The 12,490-nt window shown below is 49.9% G+C and overlaps 1 protein-coding gene across 5 annotated transcripts in view; it reads right to left on the minus strand.

Annotated features, from left to right (window-relative positions):
* Positions 1-9,323: 9,323 nt before the first annotated feature.
* The window catches only part of RPUSD4 (RNA pseudouridine synthase D4), a 29,401-nt gene continuing 26,234 nt past the window's right edge, over positions 9,324-12,490 (minus strand). For 3 of the 5 annotated variants that reach the window (XR_008656808.2, XR_010119887.1, XR_010119890.1), the window contains one exon: positions 9,324-11,106. The gene's annotated coding sequence lies outside the window, so the exon portion shown is untranslated. The remainder of the gene's footprint in view (positions 11,107-12,490) is intronic. The other 2 variants (XR_010119888.1, XR_010119889.1) reach the window with 2 other exon arrangements.

Consider the following 12,490-nt stretch of genomic DNA (forward strand, 5'->3'; position numbering starts at 1 on the left):
TCCAAGATGTCTCCCACCAGAGTCTGGCCGGCGGGGGACAGGGGCATGCCAGCAAGCGATGGCAACCCGGTTGACAGGGCTAGGGATGGGTGGGCAGTACATAGTGCTATGTCCCCCCCCTCCCCGCCACCTGCCCAGGAGATGCACCTAATCCAGCCTTGGGGGTCAGGAGACTTCCTAGAAGAGACAAGGTGAAATGAGCTCCACCCCGGGGGAGGAGGGCGGGCAGAAATGATTTTCACCTCCAGCTTGTTCTAAATGTAAGAAGACAGACCACCCTCCACCCCTTGCCCCATTTACTGTGAGCCCAAGGCTGTGCTGACACGGCCTCCAAGGAGTGGCCCTGCTCCATCTCCGCTCTTCTGGCCTCTTGGATCACTGCCCAGAGCCTGCATGGACAGGACCCCTAGTTCTTAGCTGCTGGACACCGCCAGCCCGTCAGAGGGACCCACGACAGGAGGAAGGGGCTGTACGTTTTCAGATTCGGTTTTCCTGCCCCCCAACCCCCACTCCATCCAAAGTGAAGCTGAGCTCAGAGATTAAAAACTCATTCCCGTGCAGGAAATGAAGATGTTGCCAGGACCTCCCAGCCGAGAAAATATGAACAAGATGCCTCGTGCCGCTGATGAACTCCCCACTCTTAGGGCCTCGAGGGAAGGCGGGAAGATGGGCCGCTAGCCCGGGCACTCCCATGCTTGTTCTCAGCTGCGCTTCACCCCTGGAGTGTGGGAAGTCCCTGGCTGCCGTGGCATACACAGCCATAACATGCCCTGGCCACGGTGTTAGGAAATTGCCCATTCAAGAGGCAGAGAGGCACGGGAACAGCATGGAAAGGGCTCTGGGTTCCAGCCCAGCTGCGCAGCCAACCGTGAGACCTGGGGTGTCTGTCCACCTTTCTGGGCCTTGGTTTTTTGCCTATGCAATGAGATTGTTGGGCTTTTGGACTCCCCGGGTGTCTTCCATCTAATTCTAATTTCTGGGGAAGGAAATGGAAAAGTTTACCAATATGATGAGAATCTTATAGCCCAACAACAGAGATCTCAACTCCAACAGGACCACTTCTTCCGAACAGAGTAAAGGGCCCACAGACATCAGTGAGAAGTCTCTTCAAAACCATTCTGGAGTTTCCCTCAGGCTCCAGGTCGAGGTGAAAACTGATGGAAAGTTCAGACTGAGATGGCAGTACAGCATCTCCTCCAGCCCTACTGCCAGAGAACCTGTCCTAAAGTGTGGATAACAGATGCCCTTGATGGCGCCGGACACTCCTTCATCAGCCCCAATCTTAGGCCAAGGTGGACAGAGGATAATTCTGCAAGGCATAATTCTACAGAAGATAAATGACAGCCATGATAGCTACTAGCCTCTGGGAGCATGCACTATTACCTGGGAAGGACATCCTTTTTGACAGAGGGACACATAATTAACATGAGTGACGTATCGGTTATCCATCAAGTAACCAATTACTACAAACACAGAAGTTTTTTGTTTTGTTTTGTTTTGTTTTTGAGACAGTTTCACTCTTGTTGCCCAGGCTGGAGTGCAGTGGCGTGATCTTGGCTCACTGCAACCTCCACCTCCCAGGTTCAAGAGATTCTCCCATCTCAGCCTCCTGAGTAGCTGGAATTACAGGTGTGCGCCACCACCATGCCCGGCTAATTTTGTATTTTTAGTAGAGACGGGGTTTTGCCATGTTGGCCAGGCTGGTCTTGAACTCCTGACCTCAGGTGATCGGCCCCCTCGGCCTCCCAAAGTGCTGGGATTACAGGCATGAGACACCATGCCCGGCAAACACAGAAGTTTAAAGCAGCATGTGCTTATAATCTCATGGGTTCTCTGAGTCAGGAATTTAGATACAGCTTTGTTAGGGTCCTCTGGTTCAGGATTTCTCACAAGGCTGTGATCAAGTTGCTGGCCAGGACTGGAGTCTCATCTGAGGTTCAAATGGAGGAGGATTCACTTCCACAGAGAACTGATGGTGGGACTCAGTTCCTTGAGGTCGGTCAGATGGCAGCAGCCCTCTGTTCCCTGCCATGTGGGTCTCTCCGATATGACCACCTGCTTTGTGAAAGTGTGCAAAGCTCAAGGGCAACAGAGAGGGCCTGCCAGCAAGAGGGAAGTCACGATCTTATGTCACACAAGCAGAAATGTGACAGCACATCATCTTTGTCGTATTGCATTTGTTAGAAGTTAGGTCACAAGTCCCACCCACGCTCGAGGGGCAGGGACTACACAGGCTGTGGATACAAGGAGATGGGGACCATTGGGAGTCATCTTAGGGCAGCCTGCCAGAGAGGAGGCAGAAAGAGGCCACCCACTGAGCCTTGAGCAGAATCAGCCCTGGCAAGCAACGCAGGGATAAGTGTCCCAGCCAGACCAGCTTACATCCAGAAGGTTATGTGTCCTGGAGGTGAGAATCAGAGGAGCGACATCTCAGGATGAGATGATGCCACACTGCGCACACTGACAGCCTGGGAGAATAGTGTCAGAAGAGGGAGCCAGTGGCAGGGTGTGTGGTGGTGATTGTGTGCTGGCCGTGTGTGTTCTCAAAAGAAGGGAAAGGACCTGGTCACCATTTGAGGGTTATGATATAAACTGAGGAAGGGATGATCAGCCCACCCTTCACTCCCCTGACAAGTCATTATATGCCTTTTTCAGGAAAGACCCACCCTGCCATCCCCTAGCCAGGAATCAGCCCCACCTATATCCACTGTAGTGTTGAGATATGGAATTGTCCAGTGGGGTAGAGGTGGTGAACTCCAGGCATAACCGGCCTTCTCCCCGGAATTCAATGTGTCCTTCGGAGACGTCCTCATTCTTTGCCTCCTCTGAGTTCCCCCTCCTCAGGCAGCTTCAATGACAAAGCTGTAAAGCACTCTCCCTCTCCTCCTCTTTTTAAAACACAATTTTTATTTTTAAATATACTATATCTGTTAAGGAAAAGGGGCAAAGTTTTCTGTCTTTGTAATACCTGTTCAGGAGTTTAATGGGTTAGGAGATTGGTTTTAACTGTGAGAAAGCATCTACCTCTTGCGCTCAAGTGATCCTCCCCCCTCAGCCTCCCGAGTAGCTGAGACTACAGGCACGTGCCACCACACCCAGATAATTTTTTAATTTTTTGTAGAGATGGGGTCTCCCTTTGTTGCCCAGGCAGGTCTTGAACTTCTGGGCTGAAGCGATCCTCCTGCCTCGGCTTCCCTAAATGCTGGGATTACAGATGCGAGCCACCGTGCCTGGCCTACTAAGCATTTCTGAAGGCTATAGTTTAACATTCGGTTTCAAAAAGAAAGGAAGCTTTCATTTAAAAAATAATTTACTGAATTACATTCTTTCATAACTTCCACCCTAATTAGTCACAAAGATAATTCTAAAGATTCTTAGTTTTGTGTACTAACATTTTTCTTTTTTGAGTCAGGGTTGCATTCTGTTGCCCACGTTAAAGGATGGTGGTGCAGTCATGGCTCACTGCAGCCTCAACCTCCTGGACTCAAGCAATCCTCCCACCTCAGCCTCCCAAGTAGCTGGGACTACTGGCACATGCCACCATGCCTGACTAATTTTTTGCAGAAATGGGGTCTCCCTATGTTGTCTAGGCTAATCTCAAACTCCTGAGCTCAAGTGATCCTCCCCCCTTGGCCTCTCAAAGTGCTGGGATTACAGGTGTGAGCTACCATGTCCAGCCATTTTTGTCTACTAATTTACATTTATGTTTAAAGATTAATTTTACTGGTATCTTAAAACAAGAATGTTATGTTGGAAAAAGAGAACTAAATACATTTTATAAAGGCTGTAAATGTCCCATGGCAAATGTTCTGTCTCAGTATTTTCTACCACATTTAGAAACAGGATTCTGCAGAGAGAAACTTGGGTCATTAAGATTCACCTTTCCTAAGGAGTTGTAGGCTGCAGATCTGAAGAACACACAGCAACAACTCTATTTCTCTTTTTACAACTGCAGAGCATCATAGCTGCAATGATAGTACAAATACATGAAAAAATGACTTTACCAGGCTGGGCGTGGTGGCTCACGCCTGTAATCCTAGCACTTTGGGAGGCTAAGGTGGGCAGATCACTTGAACCCATGAGTTTGAGACCAGCCTGGGCAACACGGTGAAACCCTCTCTTTGCAAAAATAAAGAAAATTAGCTAGATGTGGTGGCACGTACCTGTAGTCTCAGCTACTTGGGAAACTGAGGTGGGAGGATCACCTGAGTCTGGGAGGTCAAGGCTGCAGTGAGCCGAGATTGCACCACTGCACTCCAGCCTGGGCAATAGAGTGAGACCTTGTCTCAAAAAAAAAAAAAAAGACATCACTCACATAAGATTTAGAAAAATCAGAGTGACCTCAGGCCAAGGCACCACCCAGTGTGGTGAGAATGACATTCGATAATGGAGAGAGAGTGTGTGTGTGTATGTGTACATAAGTGTGTATGTATGTACAGATATCTCTCTGTATAAATAGCCACGTTCAGCCCCTTAAAAGCCTGTAAATATGATGTTGTGCTCCATATTCACTATTTGAAACTTCAAATACACAGGCCATGCAGAGGAGAGTTTCTTGTGTATCCCTGTTTGTTACCACCAATAAAATTGTGAAGTTTTCCAAATCACTGTTCATCATATATTTCCCTGGTAAGTGTTACGGCTCGTGGATGAAGCTAATCATGTCTTCACACATCATCTCTCTCCTCTTTTAAGTGGCTCCTACAGCATGTTGCAAATGAAATTCACAGGTTCAAGAGCCCAATACCTTGGGAAGTTTGAAAGCCTGTGTCCCTCTGTCCTCTAGGCAACCCCTAATGTGCAGGTTGTGCCTGCACAAAGGCATCAGGTGAGGGGTGAATGCAGCTTAGGGCTACACTGGAGGGAAGGGGCCCTCTGGGAATCCACCTGAAGACACCATATTGGCTAGCTGCCGCCAGTCCCATCATGACCCAGAGGCTACCATGGAGGCCAAGCTCAGCAAAGGCTTCGTAGTCACATACATCTTTGTGATCTTGGTTAAACAACATTTCCTTCTCTATGACATTGAAAGCACAAGCAACAAAAGGAAAAATAGATAAACTGAACATCATCAAAATTTAAAACCTCTGTGCTTCCAAGAACACCATCAAGAAAGTGACAACACAACTTGTCCACAGACTGGGATGACATTTTTGCAAACCATATATCTGATAAAGGACTTGTATATAAAGAACACTTAAACAATTCGATAATTAAAAGACAAACGATCCAATTTCAAGATGAGCAAAGGATCTGAATAGACATTTCTCCAAAGAGGATATACAAGTGGCCAATAAGCACATGAAAAGATGCTCAACATCACTGGCAATCATGAAAAGTCAAATCAAAACCACAGTGAGTGCAGTGGCTCACGCCTGTAATCCCAGCACTTTGGGAGGCTGAGGCAGGCGGATCACCAGGTCAAGCAATAAGACCATCCTGGCCAACATGGTGAAATCCCATCTCTACTAAAAATACAAAAATTAGCTGGCGCACACCTGTAGTCCCAGCTACTTGGGAGGCTGAGGCAGGGGAATTGCTTGAGCCCAGGAGGCGGAGGTTGCGGTGAGCCAAGATCACGCCACTGCACTCCAGCCTGGTGACAGAGCGATACCCTGTCTCAAACAAACAAACAAACAAAACCCACAGTGAGATATGACTTCGCACCCACTAGTATGTCTAGAATGAAAAAATAATAACTCTAACAAGTGCTGGTGAGGACATGGAGAAACTGGAACCTCAGACACTGCTGGGAGAAATATAAAATGGTACAGCCTGTATGGAAAACAATCTGGCAGTTTCTCAAAGACCAGACACTAAGTTTCCATATGACCCAGCAATTCCACTCCTAGACATACACCTAGGAGAAATGAAAACATATATCCACACAAAACTTGTACATCAATGTTCAAAGCAGCATTATTCATAAAAGCAAAAGGTAGAAACAACTCAAGCATCCATCAACTAAAGAATGAACAAACAAAATTTGGCATATTCATTCCACGGAATATTATTCAGTACTAGAAACGCAGAGCTGGGCATGGCGGCTCGCTCCTGCCAGCACTTTGGGAGGATCACTTGAGGATTGCTCACTTTGGGAGGCAGGAGGATTGCTTGGGGCCAGAAGTTCAACTCCAGCTTGGGAAACATAGCGAGACTCTGCCTCTACAAAAAAAAAACTTTTAAACCCAAACAATTAGGCAAAGTGGCACACTCCTGTAAGTCCAGCTACTGGAGAGGCTGAGGCTTGAGCCCGGGAGTTTGAGGCTGTAGTGAGCTATGATTGTGCCACTGCACTCCAGCCTGGGTGACAGAGCAAGACTCAGTCTCTTTAAAAAAAAAAAAAAAGAAAGAAAAGAAAAAGAAAAAAAGTGAAGTACTCATCCATGCTACAGCATTAACCTTAAAGACATTTTATGCTAAGTGAAAGAAGCCAGACACAAAGGACCACATACTGTATGGTTCCATTTAGATGAAATGTCCAGAATCGGCCAGTCTTTAGAGATAAAAAGCAGATTAATGGTCTCCTAGGGCTGGAGAGAATTGGGGGGCAGGGGATTAGAGGCATAGGCTAAGGGGTACAGGGTTTCTTCTGGGGGTGGTGAAAATATTCTAAAATTTATCGTGGTGATGGTTGCACAATTCTGTGAATATACTAAAAACCATGGAATTGCATACTTTAAATGTGTAAATTATATGGTATTGTGAATTCACAATAACGTTATTTTAAAAAGAGAAAAAGGGAGAACCTCATTTTCTAAGCTAGAGATTCTTAACTTGGGGCCCATGAACCCACTGAATTACAAACTAGTATTGTGAGAGCACTTGTGCATTTTCTAAGAAGGCCTGCGGCTTTCCTGAGATTCTCCAAAGGCTCCAAGCCACAAAAAAGAATCCCTGTGCTCAGGATGAGCTGGAGTTGGGGCTTCAAGTTTGGGGGAGCCTCCTCACGGCTTCCCTTTCGGACCTCCCCTGGGGGAGTCGGGGTATGGAGGGGAGGGGCGCCCAGAGTCCATTTCCTGTGTGCTTGTTTAATATTCACTCAGTGGTGTGGAGTTGGGTTCGCCGCCGCTCACCTGGAGGGGCAGCCACTCTGATCACAGCCTGGAGCCACTGGCTCAAGCTATTCTCAGACCCTTCCCTTCTGTGACCCTCTTCCTTCCCTGATTGCCCCCTCCCAGGCTGTCCTTCTAGGCCTCCTGAGAGGCCGGCAGTGGCTCCACTTGCTGCTTTTGCCACTTGCTCCAGGCATTAACTGGGACACAGATCCCTGGCTCCTACTGCCCTGAACTCCAATGCTGGAGTAACTCAGAAGTAGAGTGACCATACTGCTGCCTACCTGTGGGGACAGCCTTGGTTTATACCCGATGTTCCAGTGTGCTTTTTGTTTTGGAGACAGGGTCTCATTCTGTTGCCCAGACTGAGCACAGTGGTGATCATGGCTCACTGCGGCCTCATCCTCCTGGGCTCAAGCCATCCTCTCACCTTAGCCTCCCAAGCAGCAGGGACTACAGGTGCACGTCACCACAACTGGCTAGTTTTTTGCTTTTTGTAGAGATAGAGTCTCACTGTGTTGCCCAGAATGATCTCTAATTCCTGGATGCCAGTGATCCTCCCACCTCGGCCTCCTAAAGTGCTGGGATTACAGGCATGAGCCACTGCACTCAGTCCTGGTGTGACTATTGAGTGCCAACTTTCATTCTCAAAAGTATCCTGGTTTGTAAGATACTGTAAATTTCATTAACCCCTTACCTAAAGATGGAATCGTCACGCTTCCTGGGGTGAGCAGCACTCCAGCAGTCTCTGAAGCCATGGTCCAGCCTGCAGGAAGGCTTTACATCCACCTTCCTCAGCAGACAGGTTTCATTCTGTTCCGTTCAGACCTCAGCAGGAAAGCGCATTGCCCCCTCTCACAGGTCTGGTGGCCCTCCATTGAGGATGGATAAGATGCCTCCTCTCCCATCTCACCCATCCTCAGTGCAGGGGGTCTGGGCCTCTCCCCTCTACAATTCGATGTAAGGCAAAGGTGACATTCCTCTGTAGCCCTTGCCACCCTCAGCCTTTTCCTCCCAGGGTGAAAAATCCCAACCCCTTAATGTTTCATTCCCTCCCACCTCCTTCAGTGCCCAAGCCTCTCTGCTCCTTAAGACCACAAACCGCATCTTTTCTACTTTACATAGCTAGTGTCTGGCAGAGGAGGTGCTCACTCAATCTTTTTTTTTTTTTTTTTTTGAGATGGTCTCGCTCTGTCGCCCAGGCTGAGGTGCAGTGGTGCAATCTTGGCTTACTGCAGCCTCCGCCTCCTGGGTTCCAGTGATTCTCCTGCCTCAGTCTCCCAGGTAGCTGGGACAACAAGTGCCTGCCACCACACCCAGTTAATTTTTGTACTTTTAGTAGAGATGGAGTTTCACCATGTCGGTCAGGCTGGTCTCAAACTCCTGACCTCAGGTAATCTGCCTGCCTCAGCCTCCCCAAGTACTAGGATTACAGGCGTGAGCCACCGCATCCAGCCTAGATCATTCTTTTCAATAATCTTTTTTTTTTTTTTTTGAGACAGGGCCTCATCTGTTGCCCAGGCTGGAGTGCAGCAGCACAATCTGGGCTCACTGAAGTCTTAAACTCATAGGTTCAAGTGATCCTCCCACCTCAGCCTCCCAAGTAGCTGGAACTACAGGTGCATGCCATCACACCCAGCTAATTTTTTTTTTAATAGGAAAGATGAGGTCTCACTACGTGGCCCAGGCTGGTATCAAACTCTTGGGCTCAAGCAACCCACCTGCCTCGGCTTCACACCTGGAATTACAGGTGTGAGCCTTACAGGTGAGAGCTTCAGTGGGTTCAAGGGACCCAAGAATCTCTAGCCTAGAAAATAACGTTCTTCCTCTCTCTTTTTAATAACTTTCTTGAGAATTCTCAGTACCCTGCAATTCATACATTTAAAGCATGCAATTCAATGGTTACCTTGCCAGCCTTGATAGATAATTTTTGGATGAATGAGGCACTGGCAAAATGAAGCTGAGGCTGCTATCACATTGCATGGGGCCGAGGACATCGCAGAGCCTGGGCCCCCAGGTGTGGGCAGCTCCTGGGACCACCCTCTCCAGAAGAGTAGGACTGAGAGGGCCGGCCCCACTAAAACGCACGCCTGTGGATGCAGCAAGAGGTCGGCCGGGCAGGGGGAAAGGGCATCCCCTTCCATTCCCGGAGCTGCTCGTCTTGTAGGTCACACCCAGGGCCCTTCCCCAGAACCGTACTCCTTCTAGCCAAGCCCACCTCCTCTGCTCACAAGAGAAAGGAAAACTCTTTTGCTGGATGCAGCGGTGTACAATGAAGAAGGGGCCACCTTAGGCTTTGTATCCAGGGCCCTTTTATTTTGTTCGTTTGGTCAGTATTTACTACCTATTTGACAAGCATGTCCCAAGCATTTCCTATGTACCAGGCCTGTGCTGGGCACTGGGGATGCAACTGAGAACAAGCCATCCAGGTGCCTCTGCCCTGCAGGGCTGTCTTTAATCATGATGTCCAAAGCTGGCTCCAGGGCTACACTTAGAATAAAATAAGACAGTGATTTCTGGGTTCCTGCAATTTCTGGGTTTCTGGATATCTCCATGTGAACCGCCACCTTTATGTAAGCTTCATAAAGCCAATGAGACAGTATCTGCTTGACAAGAGAACTTTTGGAGTGAAATGAATCATTTTCGAATCTCGGTTCTGTTTCTTCTTGGTTGAGTTACACTTGATCTTAGCCAAAAGGCAGAGAAGTGATCCCCTTGGTTGAGTTATTTAATCTCCGGCTCACGTGTGAATTGTAGACAATCCCATCCGCCTTGCAGAATTATCTGGAGGGTCCGATGGGTAACGGCTGCAAGACAACACAGTGTCCAGTACGTGGGGACACTCAGTAAATGGGGTGACGATTACCCCTGAGCACTGGGGTTTCAAATCCTAGCTGATGGTTCTGTTGGAGTTGGCGTTACCTTGTGTTGCAAGACTGTGGCTCCTAAACTTGACTGGTTTTAAGAATCACTGTGAGAGCTTTTTAGAATTACAAATTTTCAAGCCAGAAACCAAACCGACTGAACCAGAAGCAGCAGGGATAGGCCTAGAAATGTGCATTTTCAGAAGTCTCCAAGTTTGCAATCCAGTGTTAAGCAACGCCTCTCAAATCCAGCCCTACCCATTTATTTTCCAAAACTCCTAGGAGGGACGACAGAGGTGCAGGGCTCTGTGGAAGCTGGGCCTGCACCCCTCCCCCAGGCGGCCTCCTCTCCACTCTGGGACCAGCCCTACCTTCCCCCAGGCTGCGGTGGGTCCCGTCGGAGCACAGCGGCTGCTCATAAAGCTCCCGATGAAAGGCATGCTGGACAGGAGAGGTCAAGGTTCACACAAGCAGCTCCACCTTCTGTTTCATTTACAAGTGGCAGTCACCTCATTAAACCCGGTCCCCCTCCACCCCTACCCCACCCTCACCCCCAATCCACTGCATGCATCCCCACACCGGGTCCCTCCCCCTCCACCCTTGCCGGCACACAGAGGCTAGGCTGGAGATCGAGTGGTCCAGAGACGGGCAGGTGACCTGCTGGACACGCCCACCCATACCCCAGACTTACCCAGTGCCTAATGTACGGAATGCACTCAACATGTTTGTTAAACTTGGTGTTTATAAACGCATAAAACTGGCATTTTGTGAAGTTGCTGCAGCACAACTTGAACTAGGAAAGCATTGCTGATCCCTTCAGAGTCCTGGGAAGGAGAAAAGGCAGCGATTGCTGTGCGCCCCAGGCTGACTTTTCACCTCTCCTAGCCTCTGTTTCCTCCTCTATGAAGGGGTTACCGAGGCGATTAGATGGAGCAGGCCACACGAAAGAGCCTAGCTAACGACTGGAACATTGCAGCTGTGCAGTCGGTGTTCCTGAACCCACAGAGGGCAATGGAGACAGAAGGTCACACAAGGGTAACTCTACCCAGGCACAGTGGCTCACGCCTGTAGTCCCAGCTACTTGGAAGGCTGAGGATGCAGGGCAGCTTAAGCCCAGGAGGTCGAGGCTGCAGTGGACCATGATTGTGCCACTGCATTCCAGCCTGGGTGACATGAGAAGACCCTGTCTTAAAAAAAAAAAAGAAAATTAAACAGAGTTAACTTCAATTATGACGACAGCATGGAAGCTGGCAGGCATAGGGGCTGTTAGACCACACGGAAGGACCTGAGGTCCTCAGCAGGGTTTGCAGGTGGCTCCTGGGGAGACGGGAACCTGTAAGCCTGGACCTGAAGCAGGGGCTTTAGCCAGGCCGAGGGGCTGTGATGGAGCAGAGGGAAGCCGCACACCAGGCCTCGAGTGGAAGGGGTGCCTGCACATCTGAGGCCTGGGGAGAAGCAGGCCTGGTGACCCAGTGCGTGTCCAGCAAGGGAAGGGAGCCAGGCGAGGCCAGGGAGTGGACAGCTGGATGCCTGCTGGACCTCCCCCAAGGAAGGCTTCTGGGCTCCAGCTGAGGGATCATGAAGTGCTGAGGTGCCTTAAGCCCAGGGGCCCATGACTGGAGTCACCCCTACCGTTTCATTTTAGTCTTCACGCCAGTTTATGAGCTACTGAAGGGTCCCAACTTTAAAGTGTTACCTTAGGATCACTCCCCAGGGTCCCATGTATACCCCACTCCCCTGCAACAGGAGAGCCCTGCCTCGCCCCTCTTGGACTCAGCGCGGCACTGGTGCCCATCTCTGAGAGGTGGAGGCTCTAGCATTTCTATACAGCAGGGGCCTGGGGAGGCTGGAAGGGAGGTAGAGGGGACCGGTCATCAAACATTTGCAGAGCAGGCTCAGTTTGTTTGAGAGAGGAGCTGGTGGAGACCATCAGAGGCTAAAGTCCACTACTGCCCCACAGAGCCCCAGCTGCAGGATGCCAGAGAAAAGAGCGCCATTCCTGCCTCCACCTCTGTGAAGGGCGTCCCGGGCTGGGACTGGGTGAGGTGAAGGAGGTTCCTCACTTCCCTGACCAAGGCCCTGCCCGTAGCTCTGACCACCCTCTCCTCGCCTCTGCCCATCCCTCCTTGCCTTCCCACACAGGTCTTGTGGGGGCTCAGCCACCCTCATCAGCACCCCTGCATCATGGAGCCGCTGCTGGGCCTCCCCTAAGAGGGGCTCTCCCCAGTGAAAAGGAGGCTGAAGAGAGGATGGGGACGAAGCTGCCACCCAGAGGAGAGAAGGGAAATTAACACAGAAGGAGAGACTGGAGAGAGAAAGTAAGAGAGAAAATGAGAGGCAGGGAGCGAGGCAGGTGCAAGGGGACGAGAGTGCAATCTTAACAGAAGGGGAAGGCACTAACCAGAGAACACATGCTGGGGCACAGAGGGATGAATACATATAAATGCTGAGAGTCAGACAGGGACAGAGACTGTGGCAGGGACCACAACAGAGGCCGGCAGATGATGGGCGCGGCCTGTCATCTTTTGGAGCCAGGCCTTGTTGCAATTCTTGGCCTCAGTTGATGCTGGG

Source organism: Symphalangus syndactylus, chromosome 3 (assembly GCF_028878055.3).
Source record: "Symphalangus syndactylus isolate Jambi chromosome 3, NHGRI_mSymSyn1-v2.1_pri, whole genome shotgun sequence".
In the NCBI taxonomy this organism is placed as follows: Eukaryota; Metazoa; Chordata; class Mammalia; order Primates; family Hylobatidae; genus Symphalangus; species Symphalangus syndactylus.